The sequence below is a fragment of the Dryobates pubescens genome, chromosome 1, assembly GCF_014839835.1.
Source record: "Dryobates pubescens isolate bDryPub1 chromosome 1, bDryPub1.pri, whole genome shotgun sequence".
Lineage (NCBI taxonomy): Eukaryota > Metazoa > Chordata > Aves > Piciformes > Picidae > Dryobates > Dryobates pubescens.
Window position 1 is genome coordinate 7,069,870 of NC_071612.1, and position 16,349 is coordinate 7,086,218.

The window sequence follows — 16,349 nt, forward strand, 5'->3', positions numbered from 1 at the left end:
ACAGTCATGGCTCCAATCAGGTTATCAATCATCCCTTCACGACGTGGCCATTGGTGCCACTCAAGTTGCTACTTGACTGAGCATCCCACAGTTGCCAGAGAACCACATGGCACAAGCAGCTGCTGAGCAGTCAGCCAAGCAAATGCTGGAGACAGTAAGGGGAGAAAGAAGCAAAGCCTTCAGCCACTTTTCATGATTAAGAGCAGAATTAAATTTAAATGTGGTGATGGGCTTGGTTATTACATCCAGTTTAACTGACATGGTTTAGATATCTGCTGAGCTCAACCCCATCAGGAAGGTACCTCAATCTCTGCTGAGGCAGAGGAGGAAGGTTTCCTGAAGTATGAAGTCCTGTGGGACTGTGCAAACCTGGAAAAGGCTTTGCAAAGTGATTTGTTGTACAGATCAGCACCACCTTCTAGTTCAGTAAATTAAGTAAAACATTCCTTGGCTTGATGGTAGGCCCCCTTTGATGCTCATCTAGAAAAAAAGAGAGATTTCTTTCCAGAAATAATAAGTAGCAGTTGCTTTGTGTCACAAAAGTCTCCTGTTGCTCTGATAACATTTTCCAGAGGACTATTTTGGAACAACTTGCAGCATCAAGGCCTCTGTGTGACTGCGTGGTCCATTTGCTAGCTGCAGTCCCAGCAGCGCTCCTCCCAGCTCTCCTTTACTGTTGCCAATGTTGCTGACCTCCCATAAGATTGTGAGGTCCAGATATGGCAAATGAGGTATGAGAGCAACATATTATTGCAATTAGCCTGAGTCATTAAGTGCATCCTGGCAGGTGCTGAGTCCACAACATATGTCTGTACAATAATTCATCAGATTAAGAGTATTGAAAATAGTTTGTGCTTTTTAAATGCCTTAGGTTTTAAAGATGGGAAAGAGGCCACAGCTGTTTTTCACAGAGGAGCCACGTGAGGGTGAGGTTGAGAGATGCTAAGGCTGTGGGAAAGGACAGACCTAGCCTAGCATCCTTCATCAGTCCTGCCCTTTAACACTCTTTGCATTCAGACCATCCAAGTGCAGGTTATCCTCTGGTGAGCTTTTGCCCTGGAGGTAAGCTTTGGGTGATGAAACCAGTCACCCTAGGGAAGCTGGGAAGTCACCACGGGAGGGTGGCAGAGGACCCATGTCCTGAAGATGCCCACACGGCTCTGCCCAGCCACCACAAAAAGCTGGGTTTCAACATAGTCTCCTCAAAGTTCCAGTACCAAACCATGATGTGAAGTGCCCTCAGCTCCTGCTGCCAGCACAGAAGAGCCTGCTGGCTTCCCCTGCATGGCAAAGCACTTCTGCTGTCAGTGAAGGAAACCCTCCTCTCTTTAGCTGTTCTGTCCGGGTTGATCCAAACAGTAAACGTACAGCTTGAGTGTGAATCAACATCGTGATTCATCCTTCCTGCAATGTATCCTTTCACTGTGATTAAACAGCTATTCTGTAAGACACGAACTTCACTTAAGACTCCATGGTTTATTTGGGTTTGGGATACAGATGCGGTCCTGTTCAAACCGTCATGCCCGGGAGCCAATGACAGAATACAAAAATAGCTTGTGCTGTCAGCATGGCTTTTTCTTATTTGTATTCTGAGTATCATCACTTTGGCAGGCACAGGAAGCTCTTCTTGTTTGCATTTTATTTTGCCTGCAGAAAATTTACAGTTCAAATGACTTCTCTATGCTTCATCAGACTAATCGGATGACAAATTGCTTGAGCTACAGAGAAGAGACCTCAGACAACAGAAAATTGTAATGGAAGAAGAAATTAAATGCCTCCTTTTGGTAGGAGCAAAGATTTTGCTTCATACCAATCTCAGTTTTCATTTTTCCCTTCTGTGTTAGAGGAAAGCTTTGTGAAATGAAAATCAGATTATTTAATCTGATTACAAGGATCTACAGTCCTGACATCATCATTTTCATCAGTGACACAAAGCCTCAGCAATGCTTCCCTTCCTTAACCAAAAGAAGTGGCTATGTACTCTATTTATGCTGCATTTCCTACTTCCACTGAAGCCTCATAAAGCATCCAGAGAGAGGCTTGTTCTGTCCTCTTCTCATTTATTATTTTTGATGGCTTGCTGCTACCCAGAAAGAGCAGTTTAACAAATGCCCAAAGATTTGCCTGTTTTTCAGAAGGGAGGAGGGAGATGGGATGGGTTTTCTCTTCCTTGTTGTGCTGGCTGACCTTGCCTGGAGTGACACAGAGCAAAAGCAATGAAGATACATTGCCCTAGTTTTCAAAAAGAGCCTTAACACAGACTAAATGGCAGGTTTGGAGCTCTGAACTGCCCTTGAAAATAAGTTTGCTCTTAAATTTCCATGAAGTATTAATTTCCGGGCAGGGACTCTCTTCTGGGCTGGCATTCATTTCACAGGCAGAACTGTGGCACCATCTTCTGGATGACTCTTTAGACAAGACAAACTAACCACCTAAAGAAAGAGAAGATGCTTCTTTATCGTCCCTAACAATGAGAACAGCTTGAATATTCATTGGCTGTGCACTCCTGATTGCAGCAGGCTTTAAATCAGTTAATTATGCCATCCATTTTGGAAACACTAGGAGCTAGTCAAACTCTTGATTGCTGAATATTGTGAGGGAATACAGATTTTGCTTCTGGAAGGATATTTCTACCCACAGAGAGGTAACAAGAAGTGCCCCACATATTAAACACAGGGCCATGACTCTGCCTGGTGTGAAGAGATGAGTTCAGGTCATTCTGTCATGAAAGAGAGGTGAGTTATTGTGCAGCAGACTGTTACTCTTGAAATGTTTGCATTTAGAAAGAGGAAAATTGAAAAGGTGCAAAAGCAGCCTTGAAAAACAGCTGGGAATGCCTGTAAATGTAATGCACAGGCCAAAAGCTACCTGCTACAGCCTAACACAGGACTAAGGAGCTAGGAAAGTTTACAGACTTCTTATAATCACAGCTTTCCTGAAAAAAACTTTTAGACCAGTAATTACAGTTAAGCCCCTGAGGCATCCAGCTGCCCAAGGATAGTGAGCAGCTTTTTGGCACTAGGGAGTTTTAAGAAGAAGATGTTGAAGCAAGGCAGCTCTGCTGCCCCTTGGCTGCCAGTTCTGTGCATCTTTCCAGCACAAGTGATTGTCAAAATGCATATTTTTTTTTCACTCAGATATTTGTGCTATTTTGAGGTGTTTTATTTGGTAGTGACCATTCAGAACTATGTAACAGGTGAGATTAGCAGTTGGACTCAAATTGCTGACTGTGGTTCATCTAAGCTAATTTGTTCTTTATTTCTCAAGCCACACTGATGGTTTTTGGTTGTTTGGGGGGGGTGTTGTTGGTTTTGTTTGTTTGTTTGTTGTTTGGTTTGGGGTGTTTTGTTTTGTTTTGTTTTGTTCCTTGTGATTCAAATAAAAACCTCTTTGGATTGTGTTTTAGCTGGAGATATTGGACTGAAGGGTGCAGAGGCTTCTCACATCTGCTGACTTTGCCATGAAATAGGTGGGCTGCAGCTGCTCCAAATTCTGCCTCCCCCAGCTACCACCATCCTGGAGCCTTCACTGCATCCCCTTGCACCAGGTATCATATAAATCTGGCATGAAAGACTAACCCAAATACTTGGAGCTCCATACTTGGAGCTGACACTTGATAGCATGAAGTGGCAGGCAAAGCTCTCTGCCCCAGGAGAGAATCAATGCTGGTCTTCCTTGCCATGCAAAGGTTTCAGGGTATATTCACTTGCATTAACAGTCCTCATTCTTAAAACTAGAGTACAAAGGCATCAGCATATCTAAAGAATTCTTTCTCCTCTTTGCTTGAAACCATGTTTTCTGCACTGGAAAGCACAAACCTCATAGTTCTTATCCTGATGAAACCAGAGACCTTCAACTGTGTGTGCTGTGTTGTGCTCTGTGCGTTGTGTTGATAGCTCTCATATGTTGCATGTGATCACTATAATCATGCCAGTTTCCTTGGGTGAGTGATAACTGGGTTGTTTTTCATAGTTCTTTATCATGACATACAAAATCACTTCAAAGGAGCACCACAACTGGCATGGTCTGACATTTATACTGTGTGACTGAGCTGCTCATTCACGTATGGAGACCTGCTATGGCTCCCAGAACCAGCAGCAGATTATCACATCACATGAGCTCTCTGGGGGTCATACTGATATATCTATAAGCACAAGAGACAACCTAGGTTGTCTCCTTCAGTGGAAGCTTGAAGTTGCAGTATCTTGCTTGAAATAATGCTGGGAATCAGATATCTGACCCTGTTTCCAGGAAATTCATGGGACTTGCATCATCACCAGCATTTCTGGTTTCATTCTCATCCATTCTAGATGCAGGCACAAAGCCACTCTTGCAGCATGCAGTACTGCATCCCTGCCAAATTCAGCAGCTACCAATGCCCAGCTTGCCTTGGTAAAATGAGCAGGACCCCAGCCACCCAGCACCAACTGCACAGCCCTGCTCCTGCTGCACAAATAAGCTCCTGGAACTGCTCTGAGGTCTCCATGGGTCACTGTGTGTCACTTATCCTGCACCATTGCTAATCCTATCAGCAGCAGTTTCTTCACTCAGGTGTCCAGTAATTGAAAGCACTGGGAAATTTGACTTTCATGCTGGGTAATAGAAAAATATTTTGTCTAAGCACTAAATTCCTGCTGTGAAATAGGACATATGCCAGAGGAGAGTAGCAGATATCCCTGCCCCTTTCCCTTTGAGGTTATGCATGGTGAGGGTACAGCAGGGACTGTAGGAACATGGGGAACGGTTGCCTATCTCAACTACCACAATAGGCATGAACTTTCAGGAAAAGAAACGTTGCTCAGACCACTGTTCTTTATCCTCCAAATTGATCTGTAGCTATACAGTAGAGCACAAACCTCTGTTCCATTTCTCTTTGTTCAAAATGAAACTCAAGCTATGTGATGGAGCACAGATATCTGCTCCACTTCTCTCTGCCCCAAATTAAAGTCTACCTGCACAACAGATCTCCAAAGCAAGCTTTTCATGCTGTACCTATAAAATGTACCAGAGAGAGTACATACATGGTGTGATTAGGGAGTCTATACGATTTGAGACTGTGTATGCTTCAGCCACTTAGTATCCCTGGAGTTATTTTGATGTCTTTGTGTACCTGAAAATGAAGCAAAAGGGAATTTCATTTGATATACAACTGCTTTGCTCTTCAAAGCCTCCAAACAACACAGGTCCAGATGCTGTGCTGTTGATTAGAGCAGGACTAGGTGTGTGTAAATGACATGCAAATATATTTGCTATCTCTAAATCTTGATGATATCTAGTCATGTATAGATCACCTTCTCTCTTTTGCTTTTCTCACAATACTGTGTGTGGCAGTCTGTCTGACTGCACAGATGTTTGGGAAGAAGTTTTTGTCTGTACAAATTCAAGGGCTCCTTTACAAGAGTGTGTGTTCTGGTCTGTGTCCAAAGTTCTTACAAAACCATCTTCTCTCCCTCAGGAACTACACAATTACCCATGGTAAATGCAGATGAAGAAAATCAAATATCAGCTCTGCTAAACATCCAGTACATATCAGATCTGCTAAAGATCCAGTACATATTTAGTTTTCTTGGCAAAGCCTTCAAACACAGATTTTTTGTTCTCTGTTCCTGCAGCTCCTAGCACAAGACCAAGACTGCACTCAGAATTAAATACAGCCAGCTTTGACGTTCACATGCTTGTACAGAGCCAGGCAAGGTTTTCCTTTACTCAGGAAGAAAAGATGGATTGCCCAGATAGTGGCATTGAGCAGTATGAGGCTCATTTGCTCATGTCTGAAGAGGCAGAACAATGCCTCTGGAAGGAGCTTGGGACCTCTAAGTGATTTGCTGCTGTTGGAGGGTCTCCTCAACATGAGAAAGTAGGGTTGTGTGTGGCCAGTACCAGAGCTAGAGATAGTAGGTGAAATGCATTGATTGTGTCTGGCTAAGTATAAAACAGGCTGCTCTGCACACTCAAGTACTGAGAGATTCATAGAATAGTCTGGGTTTGAAGGAACCTGAAAATCATCTACTTCTACACACACACCCCACACCCCCCACAAGCCTTACATAGAATACATAGAATAAACCAGGTTGGAAGAGACCTTCAAGATCATCGCGTCCAACCCATCAACCAATCCAACACCGCCCAAACAACTAACCCACGGCACCAAGCACCCCGTCAAGTCTTCTCCTGAAAACCTCCAGTGATGGCGACTCCACCACCTCCCCAGGCAGCCCATTCCAATGGGCAATCACTCTTTCTGTATAGAACTTTTTTCTAACATCCAGCCTGAACCTCCCCTGGCGCAGCCTGAGACTGTGTCCTCTTGTTCTGGTACTGCTTGCCTGGGAGAAGAGACCAACATCCGTCTGTCTACAACCTCCCTTCAGGTAGTTGTAGAGAGTAATAAGGTCACCCCTGAGTCTCCTCTTTTCCAGGCTAAGCAACCCCAGCTCCCTCAGCCTCTCCTCGTAGGGCTTATGTTCCAAACCCCTCACCAACTTTGTTGCCCTTCTCTGGACATGCTCCAGCAAGTCAACCTCCTTCCTAAACTGAGGGGCCCAGAACTGGACACAGTACTCGAGGTGCGGCCTAACCAGTGCAGTGTACAGGGGCAGAATGACCTCCCTGCTCCTGCTGGCCACACTGTTCCTGATGCAGGCCAGGATGCCATTGGCCCTCTTAGCTGCCTGGGCACACTGCAGGCTCATGTTCAGTCTACCGTCGACCACCACCCCCAGGTCCCTCTCAGCCTGACTGCTCTCCAGCCACTCTGACCCCAGCCTGTAGCTCTGCATGGGGTTGCTGTGGCCAATGTGCAGAACCCGGCACTTGGATGTGTTAAATCTCATGCCGTTGGACTCTGCCCATCTGCCCAGCCTGTCGAGGTCCCTCTGCAGAGCCTCTCTACCCTCCAGCAGATCAACTCCTGCCCCCAGCTTGGTGTCGTCAGCAAATTTACTGATGATGGACTCGATGCCCTCATCCAGATCATCAATAAAGATGTTAAAGAGCATGGGACCCAGTACTGATCCCTGGGGCACACCACTGGTGACTGGCTGCCAGCTGGATGTGGCACCATTCACCACGACTCTCTGGGCTCGGCCCTCCAGCCAGTTCCTAACCCATCTCAGTGTGCTCCCATCCAAGCCATGGGCTGACAGCTTGGCCAGGAGTTTGCTATGGGGAACGGTGTCAAAGGCCTTGCTGAGGTCCAGGTAGACTACATCCACAGGCCTCCCCACATCCACCAGGCGGGTCACCTGATCATAGAAGGAGATCAGGTTGGTCAGGCAGGACCTGCCCTTCCTAAACCCATGCTGGCTGGGCCTGATCCCTTGGCCATCCTCTAAGTGTTGTGTGATGCTTATAGTTGTAGTGACTCAAGAAACAATTCCAGGCTTTTGTTTGATGAAACAGAAGATTTCACCCCTCAAGACAGCAAAAGTATTCTAAGTTTGACAGTGAGAATTGTAACTTTATTTTAGCAAAACATGTATTCAGGTGCCAGGCCTGTGGTGATCAATGATGAAGCTGAGCTCCTGAAAAACAAGGCAGACAAACAAGAAATGCTAACAAAGTCTCCTGGATCCTGGTGCTGAAGGTAAGATTAAGTGCAAGAGCCCAGTAAAAGCTGAGGAAGATGCAGACAGTCATACCCACATCGTGCAGGGGCCAGCAGTGGCTGCAGAAAGTGACATCTGGTCTGGGATAATCTGCCTTCCCGGACAGTGGATTTATGCAAGGGAAATGCTGCTGATCTCAGAGGACTTGTTCCAGATTTAGCTCTGTACAGGATCAGAACGAGACTGACTGCAGCTGCTCTGGGCTGCCAGCCCCAAAGCACCAAGCAGCCCCAGGCCAGTGCCGCAGCATCCTCCGGGCCAGTGATCCCTCAGGAGGGACTGTAGGAGTAGGGCAGCTGGGTGGTTTCAGTGCCTTATGCTATGTTGGAATGGATGCAGACAGGAAAGGACCTACTGTTGGTTAAATGAACCATCCCTGGGTAGAAATTTGGCTTGCCCCAACTTCTTGCTGCAGCACCAAATCACCAGTGGGAACGGTGGTGAGTTCAGCACCTGGCGCTGGTGCTCAGCCTCAGACCAGTGGTTTGGAAACTATCCCCTGTGGAGCTCACATCACTGACTCAAAGTATCTGATTGACAGCTTTCTCCCCAGATCCTTTCATCAGAATCTGGACACTGGTCTTAACATTTACTCTTTGCCAGCCCAAACCCACTAAGAATTTCAAAACCAGAGGTGGGGAAAAGTTCCCTTTCTGCCCTGCTGGGTATGGCCACGCAGCAGAGAAATGGAGATGGTAACTAACATGTGTTGCCAGGCATGTCAGGGCAGTATGATGGCAATGCAGAGAAAACTTTACTAGAAATATCCACTGTGGAAAAACAGCACAATAATAAATAAATAAATAAATATTTGTTAAATATTTAGGCTTCCCTGATTTCCAATTTGAATGTGAATTTTTGGTTTTGGTTTTGGTTTTTGGTTATTGTTTTTTCCAAGCTCAGATTAATATGTAAATATGCATATAATCAGGCCATTCTCTTTAAAAATTATTCCTGTCATCAAGGAACAGAAGCAGATTTCTCTTTTGATGCATTTTTAGGTAAAGATTCTGATCCTTACTCATGCTGCCTTCTGTTGGAAGACTTTCATGGCTCTCAAGCTCAGGATATCCAGTGCAGAATCTGCTCTGTGCTGTTCAGTGCAAATATGAAATATTTGAGCTATTTTTCCTATCTTTTATAATCCAGATGGAGTACAGCTCCATTTCACAAGTCAAGTTTGTTCCCAATCCTCATTTATACAAAAGCCTTTCCATGCCTTATTGGTAAAACAAAAAGAGCCCAGAAATAAGAACAATTTGCTGGCACGTCATCAAGAATGCTGCAAAAGTATAGATGAGCATGAGTAAGGATCAGAATCTTTACCCAAAAATGCATCCAAAGAGAAACCTGCTTCTGTGCCAGCAAAATGTTATAAAAGATAGGGAAAAAAAAGCTCAAATATTGAAGAAGTGACACATTAAACCACAAAACTCATGCTCTTTAACATGTAGTGCTGAAATGTTTGTCACTTATCAGTAGTCCTCAGATTATGTTTTACCCTGTGACCTAAAGGTTTTGCTTTCATAAAAGAAATATAACTATGTATTTCCTCACAATGCACTGAGTTGCTCTGAAAGAATGAGATGAAAGGCAACTAAACAACCCCAGATCCCTCTGCTTTCATATTTGCACTGAACGGCACAGAGCAGATTCTGCGCTGGCTATCCTGAGCTTGAGAGCCTTGAAAATCTTCCTCAGAATCTATTTCCTCCTGTTATTATATGCACATAATTTTCATTACTGGCAAGAGTAAATAAAAAAAAATCTTCCAAACCCACTAAGAATGTTCTATTTTTGTTCATTCAAGAGCTTCATTGTTGTGGGTTTGTTTGTGTGGGTTTGGGTTTTTTTGTCATTTAGTGGTGTGGTGGCTTGTGGCAATAGAGGTTTTATTGTAAAAGAAAGCAAGGTGTCAACCATTTTGACATCAAAGGAAAGGAACTCATTCTGAAATATTTTTTTGAAAAGCATGAATGTCCTGACCTGTATCTTTTTTAATTAATCCCATTGTTTACATTTGTAGTGTTTAATATGGCACTGTAAAGATACAGCCTTGCTTAGAACTTAATAAGTCCCAGTAAGAAGGTATTTAATATCAGGCTTTTCGTGTCAGTTACCATGATTTTTCTTCTGAAATGTAGTGGCTCCTGCAAGTTCCAGGCCCCCATGCTCAGAAAATGAGTAAGGAATTTGTGGGGGGAATCAGCTCTTCATCTGCAGGTGTCCTTTCTTTTGCTCCTCCTGTCCATTACCTGGCCATCATGGATTTTCTTAAATCTTTTCCTCCAGCACAACAGGACCAGGTCAAGGACTTGACTTGTACATACCCAGATCAAGGACTTGTACACACATATGCACTCATCCACTTTTGTTGAGACCTCTACAGTATTTCAGGGTTAAAATTCTTTGATTAACAAAGCATCCTGCAGGTTTACACTCATTTGCCTTTTTGCCTCATTTCACTTGTGATGGAGACAAAAAGAGCCCAACCACACTGGTTACTCCTGTCTCAAATTGAATACATAGAATACATAGAATAAACCAGGCTGGAAGAGACCTTCAAGATCATCGCGTCCAACCCATCAACCAATCCAACACCACCCAAACAACTAACCCACGGCACCAAGCACCCCATCAAGTCTTCTCCTGAAAACCTCCAGTGATGGCGACTCCACCACCTCCCCAGGTATGTGAGCCTCCTGCTCTTCCCTGGGGCAGGAACAACACAAGGAAGCAGGGCATTGGATGTAACACTTCTCTTTTCTCATGCATGTATTTGGATTTCAGATTTGCAGGGAGTCTGGTTAAACTCAGGAAGAGAGGAAGGAAACTGTCTTGGGGAGCCCATGAGCCTTTTGCTTTATTTATAGAGCACAAAAATCTCAGATTATGAAATACTTCTGAGACACAAGCCTGGGCAGAACAGATTTTGAGATGCATTCCTCTCCATCACACCAGGAAAAACTGTTGTCAAAACACAATTGAGCCTTCAGTCTAAACACTACAGGCACTGTCAGATCCATCCTCAGGGAGAAATCATGGAGCAGCCCAAGTTTCAGTAGATCATCTTAACACTCTCCCAAGGCACCCCTCTGTCAGGAACCAATTCAGCCAGATTCAGTTTCAGGTTTGAACTGAAACCTTAGCATCAAACTCTCAACCCCACTGATGTGGGGTTGCTCCCACATCAGTGACAGCTACTAGAAAACTAGAAGAAAAGGAGTGGAGAAGAACCATATGGCAAGTTCCCCAGCTGGAAGTACTAAAATTTGTCCCCTGAAGCCTTGATTTACCCTTTTCTTTTTTTTTCTTTTTTTTCCAATATCCACAGCTCCCACACCATGGTACATCTCCAGGAACGCACAGGGATGCACTTACAAAGATGGGGGTTGATTTTAAGCCTCCTGGCCAGTGGACCAGCAGTAGGGGGGTGGGACCTGCTGCTTTTGGCAAGAGAGACTGAGCCTGGGACTTGAGCCTTCAGTATGCTTGCACACTCATGGCTCTTGGATAGGAATAATTCTCACTTGCAGGTTATCTTTGCTCAGATAAGCAGCTAAACACTTTCACTCTCCCCTCTGCACCTTTCCCTGTGATTACCTTTCTTGTTGCCATAACTTTGCATAGCATCCCAGACTGTACAGGGGTGCAAACACTTCTTCCTCCTCACTGAAAATATCACCCACAAAAGGGCCCATAACTGTGCCCGCCTTTTCATGGCCATATTGTACTGCTGGCTCATAGCTATCCTCTGACACTTTAGCCTGTCCTTTAAGCCTGGAAAAGAGAATACTGAGAGGAGATTTGATCAATGCATATTGCTATCTAAAGGGTGGAGGTCATAAGGAAGGGGCTGAGCTCTTCCCAGTGGTGGCCAGTGTTAGGGCCAGAGGAACACAGGAGGTTTTGCTTGAGCTTAAGGATAAACTTGATTTTGAGGGTGATGGAGCACAGGAATGGGGTGCCCAGAGAGGTTGTGGAGTTTCCTTCTCTGTGTTTCAAAACCCATCTTGACATGATTCTGTGCAACCTGATGTAGATGATCCTGCTTTAGCAGAAGGGTTGGACTAGGTGGTCTCCAGAGGTCCCTTCCCACCTGTACCCTTCTGCAATTCTGAAGTTCTGTGACACATTAATAGCCAGACTCCGTTTTTCTAGTCACACTTGCTGAGCTCTCTACTTAAGGCTGGAACATCTGGGTTTGGTCCTTTGGTTACATGTGTCCCCCATAATGGTGTTAAAGTGAAATGTTGCCATGAAGTCGCTTACCCTTTTAAGTGCTGGTACATGTATTGGGCTTCTACATTACAGAATCACAGAATCACCAAGGTTGGAAGAGACCTCAAAGATCATCAAGTCCAACCTGTCACCACAGACCTCATGACTAATACATTCTACATCTTCATTTAAGTACATGTATTGGGTTTCTCTGCAGGGAGTTCTGGTGTATACAGGTCATTGAAATAAACTATATGGCCTTGATAAAGATCAGGCTGCTCTGGGAGTTGCTTCTGCCAAGGCAGATTTGGAGAAGAGCAGCGCGATGTCACCACACTGCCTTTTGTTGACAACAGCCTGCAGGGAAGGCAACCTTCTTTATTTTCTTCTCCAGCCTCCCGTTCTTCCTCAGGCCTACCAAATGCTCTCAGACAGCCCAAGCTTATCATTTCTCCCAGATAAGTTATTTCAGAGACTCAAGCATTTGTTTTCCATCTTCCAGGCTGATGCTGTGAGAGCTGCCATAGCCCCCAGCTCCTTCTGCACCTGAAGAGATGTCCTTGCAGGATTTCAAGTTCTTTCTGAAAACTGCAGCAGGAAATATAAGCAAAAGCCAAAGTTTGAGGAAGAGGGACAAGAGGTGATAAAATTCAAGGAAAAGAATACAAAGGAAGAAGATGTTGCAGAATTCCCTTCTGCTACTCCATCTTTTTTTTCTTCAAGGTTTCAAGACTCAAGGTGTTCTCATTTCTAAAAAAAATGACCTTCAGCAAGGGAAGAAAATGTATTTCTCTTAGGAAGCACAAAGCTATAAAGAAGACTAAACCTGGAGATTCTCAGCAGATATAGCTAGACTTTGGAATAGCATGGTATACAGCCCACTGTTGCCATATGCAAAGCCTTACCTGTACCACCCACTCCCCCCTTGCAAAAATAACACCAGAAGTACCCCTCACTATACATAGCCTCCTCAGCTCTCACTACTTGACTTAATAATGCCTCTGGAAGGAGTTAATTCAATATAATCCCTCCCTCCAGCAAAGCCCTTGCTATTTTCTGCTCAGCTGTAGCTGTTTGGGATTTTTGTGCTGGGCTGTGCCTGCTTTTCTTTTTAATTGTTATTGTGGTCATATTTGTGGGGTTTAATTCCTGTGTGTTATTTTTCCATCCTCCTTTTCCACTTTAGTTGTCATGCTGTTTCTTGTGTTTGGTAACACCCTTTCACCAGAGTTTTTGTGTTATTGGTCTTTACCTGCTCTCTGTCCTCCAGGGTCTCCTGGTGTTTCTCTTTCCAGCAAAGAAGCAGGATCTAAATTCTTCAAAACGAAATGCAGTTACTTACCCTGGAGTATTAGGGACTGTGGGTGTTTGGACAACTCTAAAAGGAGTATTTCTAATGAGATGGGAAAGGTAATTTATCCTCATGAGAACTGGGTGGTGTTTGGTAAGTAGGAAAAATACTCTGGCTGATTTTCTGTGCTAAACAGTGCTTAAATAAGAACTCCAGGAGCTCGAACTAGATTCTTTCAGAAACAAACTAGGAGGAGGAGCTCTCTCTTTTTACACTGTCTCTGGGGCAGAGGAGCACCTGGCTATGATTTGCCTAGTGGTGAGGATCCAGGCTCTGCTCCTCCTTTGTGGGCACCTGTGAAGCTGCACAGCCCAGTTTTACCTGTTTGTACCTGAGTCCTTGTTTGAAATGAGGATGCAAAAGAACCTGAAGGCCCTTGATGGGGAGAGGAGACTTCATGGCTGAAGAAACCTGAGGGACCTGTACTCCTCTCTGCAAGGGCCTTGTACAGCGCAGGACTGCAAAGAAAAATGAACTCAACAAGCAGGAATGGGAAAGAAAAGTTGTTATTTTCTAATTATGGTGTGGGGATTTTTTTTTCTGTTTTAATCCTTCCACCAGCCTCAATAATTTTTATTTTTTGATAAACTACTTTTAATTTGATGGAGTGCAAATTTAAAACAGCACAAATACAGAAACAGTCCTGGGAGAAGGGAATGGATTTCAGCTGTTCTCAACAGTGCTATAAATAGTATGTCAGTATCCAGCCTGACTGTTGCAAGAGCTTTAGCCAGATTGCAGATCCTGAAAGTAATTCAGATGAAGTTCAGTATGAGAAAGGGATGTTATGTTAATTATTATGGGGGAAAAAAGAGAGAAAGAGTCCCCAGTTGTTTTGGGGGGGGCATTATCTGTTGTTTTAAATTGTTCTCTTTATGGCAGGTAATAAATCTTGTGTGTTGAGGTGCTACCGATAGTCCTACTTCAGCACTCGCTGGCAAACTACTCGTCTTGCTAACAATTTCCAATTAAATCCAGCAAAGTTCCTCACTAAAACATCAATGTTTACAGCACTGTTTCTTGTTCAGCCCCAAAGCCTGAGAAAGCAGTTGGGAAAACTGTAGTTGGTGTGAGGAAAGCAAAGATAATGTGTGAATTGCCCGCGAGGAGAGCAAGTGTGGGGGCAGATGTTCAGGGATGTTACAGACAGTCTCCTTTTGAGATCTGTAGGTTCTTGCTTTCCCATAGTTTACAGTTCTCTAGTCTATTTGCTGTTGCTGATCCCCAAAAGTAGAGAGTAGCTCATTACTAAAAGTTTCTTGAAATCCTGTTGCAGATTACAGGCACTGGTGCCATGCTTAAATCTTCTGTCCACACAAGTCCTAATTAGGTGCTTCTTACAAGAACATCCATGTGGGTCACTGTCTTTAGTGCCAGCCATGACAGCACTGTCAGGCTTTCACCAGGGGAACCTGCTGAGTATTTTGATCTTATTTGGAGCACCTCCTTTCTCCTATGACTTTGCCTGGGCTGCACATGGTGCTTTGCCGCTCATCCTGGCCTCAACTGCAGCCCTGTACTTGGGGAGACTTCTGGAACAGACAATGAGAGTTTGAACTTTCCCTGGCTGGAGGAGAGACTAAATTTTCCTTCCATGATTTGTGTGAGAGCTCAGACCAGCTGGCAGCAGGGCAAAAAGGCAAGTAGGACTTTCAAGAAGCAGCTGTTATTACTCTCTATTGATGGGGCACCAGCTCCAGGCTGTGGGTGCATGTGGAGATACATGGGTATGTCCTGGAGAATGATGATGGTTAGGATGGTTCCTATCCTTTGCATTTTTATTAGCTATCTTAAACAGCCAGCTGTGAAAAATGCCTTCCAACTTGCAGAGCTGTGTTGGTGTGAGTTTGGGGTTTTTCACTCTCTGTTTTGGGAGATTTGCATCAGCTGCCAAATTACAGAGCTTTAATCCATACAAAGGGAGGCAAATAGATGCTTACCTAGCAAGGGAATGACAGGGAAAATTCCTCTTGGGATACAGAGATGTGCATGCAGTATGCCTACATGGACTCTTTCTAAGGATGTGATTAGTGTCCATGTCTTTTATCCCAGTATTGAGGAGCAGTTTGGGTTTGCAGCATTTCTCATTCAAGACTGGGTCTGGCAAAGTGAATCTTTACCGCAACTGCCTAGTCTTGATTCTCTAATCCCTTATCCTGCAAAGAGCTTTTCTCAGGCAGAACAGCACCAAGGTGGGTTTAGGGTTTTGCTGCTGCTCTAATGATCTAAATGGGCATTCTGCCAGGGCACAGCATAGATGTGCAGACATGTCCTTCATGGGGCTGGGACAGCTGAGGGCATCATCTCCATGCAGGGTGTGGTTACCTCAAAGCAGCTCTGGTTTCTGCAGCTGTACCTTAGAGCTGGTGCACTGACATTTTCCCTCCTCCCTTAAGAAAGAAAAAGAAAAAAAAACCCCTAGCATTTGCTTTGGTAAAGAATGAAATGGAAAAGTAGGTCGGATTTGAAGGATCCCAGCCCTGACAGTGTCCCTTCTAGAGCTCCAGACCCAGGTTTTTGGAGAGAGACAGAATATGACTGCAGCGGTTCTTCTCACGCTCATTTGTGCTCTTTGTGTTCCTGTGTACAAAATCATCCTCAAAACACCCAGGACAAATTATGTACCCCCCTCCTGCTTTTAAGGGAAGGAGTTGGTTGCCAACAATGTATTTCTGAAATGAAACTACCCCTGTTCAGCTCCTTTGAAAGTTTTACCAGGAAGCAAGGTTGGCTTTTATTATTTTTTTTTTTGCTCTTAAATAGTTTAAGCTAAATTAGCTGGAACTTAATTACAGAATGCTTTTGATTAAAGCCAGACAATGCGCTCGGGAAGCTGGGATCAAAAATGACAATTCTCAATGTCAGTGAAGGATTAAAGAGGAAAAGAAAAGTGACTGATTAATTTTTAAATCAAATCAGGATTTATTTATTTATTTATTCATTCATTTATTCATGTATTTATTTATTTATTGGGGGCCACATGGAACAAAGGTTGCGGTGAAGTCAGACAAACCATTTGGACTTGGGCAAAGAACTTGGTTTTCAATAAGGTGACTTTTAATTTCATTTCATAGGCATCCAACTGAGATCCAAAGAGAAACACCCAAGATGATTTCTGCAGCTATTTGTAGAAATCAGGAGAGAAATAATTGCAAGCCTTGTGTGAAATC